Source organism: Perca flavescens, unplaced genomic scaffold, assembly GCF_004354835.1.
Source record: "Perca flavescens isolate YP-PL-M2 unplaced genomic scaffold, PFLA_1.0 EPR50_1.1_unplaced_scaf_26, whole genome shotgun sequence".
Lineage (NCBI taxonomy): Eukaryota > Metazoa > Chordata > Actinopteri > Perciformes > Percidae > Perca > Perca flavescens.
The window spans coordinates 68,868-73,015 of record NW_021166676.1 but is presented as its reverse complement, the minus strand read 5'-3'; the positions used below and the strand labels follow the sequence as shown (position 1 = coordinate 73,015).

At 39.8% G+C, this 4,148-nt stretch overlaps 1 long non-coding RNA gene across 1 annotated transcript; it reads left to right on the top strand.

Moving 5' to 3' along the window:
• Positions 1-1,623: 1,623 nt before the first annotated feature.
• On the top strand, positions 1,624-3,888 carry LOC114551625 (uncharacterized). Its single transcript, XR_003691953.1, has 3 exons — positions 1,624-1,704; positions 2,679-2,744; positions 3,847-3,888. It is a non-coding gene; the product is annotated as an uncharacterized LOC114551625 (long non-coding RNA).
• The last annotated feature ends 260 nt before the right edge of the window (positions 3,889-4,148 follow it).

The following is a 4,148-nucleotide window of genomic DNA, read 5'->3' as shown; positions in this document are numbered from 1 at the left end:
TAATTGGTCCAGGTAGGGCCGAGGTCATCGATGTGAGCCTGCAACAGCGATGGATACATTTTTAGAAAGAAAAAATGCAGATTCTGATCTTATTAGGCTACAATGTGTCATTATGTAACATGTTTGAGGTCGAAACACACACTACCTTAGAGCCTATCACACATCCCTGGCTGTTCTGGACATGAACCTGATAATTATCGGTCATACTGGTTGATTGGGTCCTCCGTCTTTGGGTCTGCCATAGGTAGCCCCCCCGCAGATATCCCGGACTCGTGTTTGAATGTCATCCACTCTTTCAGGAACTGCGTGGAGACGGAGGTTATGGCGTCGGCTGTAGCTGTCGACCTCGTTGACTTTCGGTTCCATTTCGTAACTTTTTCTGAAGCTGCTCACAGGTTTCTTTAAAGGTCCCATGACATGGTGCTTTTTTATATAGACCTTAGTGGTCCCCTAATACTGTATCTGAAGTCTCTTTTATATAGACCTTAGTGGTCCCCTAATACTGTATCCTCTTTTATATATTAGTGGTCCCCTAATACTGTATCTGAAGTCTCTTTTATATAGACCTTAGTGGTCCCCTAATACTGTATCTGAAGTCTCTTTTATATAGACCTTAGTGGTCCCCTAATACTGTATCTGAAGTCTCTTTTATATAGACCTTAGTGGTCCCCTAATACTGTATCTGAAGTCTCTTTTATATAGACCTTAGTGGTCCCCTAATACTGTATCTGGCCTTAGTGGTCCCCTTATATAGACCTTATAGACCTTAGTGGTCCCCCTAATACTGTATCTGAAGTCTCTTTATATACCTTAGTGGCCCCCTTAGTGGTCCCCTTAATACTGTGTATCTGTGGTCCCCTAAGTCAAGTGATGATGTCTCTCTCTCTCATGGGGGGGCTAAATTCTCTGGGCAGGCAAAGCAGAGAAAGGGGAGGTAACCTTTCCCCTTATGACCTCATAAGGAGAAGATTCCTGATCGGCCCATCTGAGCTTTCATTTTCTCAAAGGCAGAGCAGGATACCCAGGGCTCGGTTTACACCTATCACCATTTCTAGCCACTGGGGCCATAGGCAGGTTGGGGGAACTCATATTAACGTTAAAAAACCTCATAAAGTGACATTTTCATGCCACGGGACCTTTAAGAGCCACGTTCTGTCTTTTCAAGACGTCAGTTTGAACTGCGTTGTGGTGGACAGCCTCGTGGGTTTGGGCCCGTGTGACGCTCATCAGTTCAGTGTTCTAAGCACAAAAGGACATTTGGAAAAACAGAAAAATGGGTTCCAATATCCCAATTTTTAATTTTTTTTCCGCCTTGACAAATTAAAAAATTGGATCTTTAAACACAAAATTGCATCTGAGCTCCAATTATTCATAATACTGCCATGGTAAAGTCAAAGTCAAAGTCAACTTTATCTCATCCATAAAAATGGAAATTACAGTGCTCATGCCCGCCTAATACAATACAATACAATATATAAATACAATACAACATTTTATATTCTATATATAATATATATTTTATAATTTAATATTCTCTCCATATGCAGTTAATGACCTGCATATGGACCAAAGTAGAAGGAGAGAATATATTTGCAGTATTGAATAATTACCCGGAAGTTGCCTCTCGGACTGAGCCCGCCTCTTCCTGTCAGAGTGAAGCTCTTCTTCTTCTTCAGTATGGCAGGCTGCGCGTGGAGGTCAATGGTGAGAAAAGATGTTTTAAAGCTGATTTCTGTTAATGGCGGATGTTTTAACAGGGCTGAGTTGTGCTGTGTGTGAAAGCGGGAAATTCGGCGTGTCTGCGGTGTTTCCATTGAGACACGAACGGCTGTTTAAACGCTACATTTAGCATGTTAGCATGTTAGCTACGGCTGTGTGTGTCCTTTAGCTGCGGCAGCTAGCAGAGGCTAACTGAGGTGTTAGTGATTTATCATCACTTCATCACATGTCTGGTTTCACCACCGTGACGCTCTATACCTCTATATCCCATATATCTGTATGTTACAAATGTTGCTGGAGGCTTCAGCTCTGTTCACGTTCCCTAATGTAGAGACTAAACCAAACTCCGTTTGCAAATCTACCAATTTAAGGTCACCTTCGTGTTTCGGCAACTACACGTCTTGTAGTAAACAAGCGACACGCTTAAAGACAAGATGAGTCCCTGTTGGTAAATTCGGCATACATGAAGTCCACTGTACAGTTAGTATTTGGAATAAAATTGAAGTTAATTTGCCGCGAATCTAGCCGTTGCTATATACGTCAGTTCAATTCGCTGTCATTAATGTAGACCCCAGACCAAACTCTGTTTAAAAATCTACCAATTTAAGGTCACCTTGCATATTGGGCAACATTCACATCTCGTAGTAAACAACTGAAACGCTTAAAAACAAGATGAGTTCCTCTTGGTAAATTCGGCATACATTAAATCCACCGTACCGTGAGTTACTGCGGTAAAATTGTAATTGATTTGCAGTGATTCTATCATAAAAACAAACACACAAAACCTAGGGCTGTCCTTGAGACTAACGCTCATGATTTAGTCAACTAATGGACTCGGAGGAAGCAGCCCTAAAAACATTTAATGGCACAGCGGCAAGAATTAGAGGCAAACCTCTTATAATACAGGATTAATTAGTTATAATAAACAAACCTAATAATATACCTTTGTGTTCGCTCAGCTGTCCCAGGTGGTGGTGGGGGCCAAGAGGCCCACCCTCTCTTCAGCTGCCTTCTTCTCCAGAGGGGTTAGTAACACACACACACACACACACATACACACACTATACAAACACACAGAGACACATACACACAGACACAAACACACAGACAGACACACACACACACACACAGACACAAACTGTTATTACATGTTTGTGTGTTAACCTTATTAATGTGTGTGTGTTAACTCTTATTAATGTGTGTGTGTGTGTAACTCTTATTAATGTGTGTGTGTGTGTGTAACTCTATTAATGTGTGTGTGTGTTAACCTTATTAATGTGTATGTGTGTGTTAACTCTTATTAATGTGTGTGTGTGTGTTAACTCTTATTAATGTGTGTGTGTGTTAACTCTTATTAATGTGTATGTGTGTGTTAACTCTTATTAATGTGTGTGTGTTAACTCTTATTAATGTGTGTGTGTGTGTGTTAACTCTTATTGTGTGTGTGTGTTAACTCTTATTAATGTGTGTGTTAACTCTTATTAATGTGTGTGTGTGTTAACTCTTATTAATGTGTGTGTGTGTTAACTCTTATTAATGTGTGTGTGTTAACTTTTATTAATGTGTGTGTGTTAACTCTTATTAATGTGTGTGTGTTAACTCTTATTAATGTGTGTGTGTGTTAACTCTTATTGTGTGTGTGTGTGTTAACTCTTATTAATGTGTGTGTGTTAACTTTTATTAATGTGTGTGTGTTAACTCTTATTAATGTGTGTGTTAACTCTTATTAATGTGTGTGTGTGTTAACTCTTATTAATGTGTGTGTGTGTTAACTCTTATTAATGTGTGTGTGTTAACTCTTATTAATGTGTGTGTGTTAACTCTTATTAATGTGTGTGTGTTAACTCTTATTAATGTGTGTGTGTTAACTCTTATTGTGTGTGTGTGTGTTAACTCTTATTAATGTGTGTGTTAACTCTTATTAATGTGTGTGTGTTAACTCTTATTAATGTGTGTGTGTTAACTCTTATTAATGTGTGTGTGTTAACTCTTATTGTGTGTGTGTGTGTTATTGTGTGTGTGTGTGTTAACTCTTATTAATGTGTGTGTGTTAACTCTTATTAATGTGTGTGTGTTAACTCTTATTAATGTGTGTGTTTAACTCTTATTAATGTGTGTGTGTCTCAGATGCAGACTGTGACTCTGATTCCTGGAGACGGGATTGGACCGAGATCTCAGCGCCCGTCATGAAGATCTTTGAGGCTGCCAAGGTAGTTAATAATCTGTTTCAACATGGTCACTGGGCTCATCCTTAGTCTCAACATGGTCACTGGGCTCATCCTTAGTCTCAACATGGTCACTGGACTCATCCTTAGTCTCAACATGGTCACTGGGCTCATCCTTAGTCTCAACATGGTCACTGGGCTCATCCTTAGTCTCAACATGGTCACTGGGCTCATCCTTAGTCTCAACATGGTCACTGAGCTCAT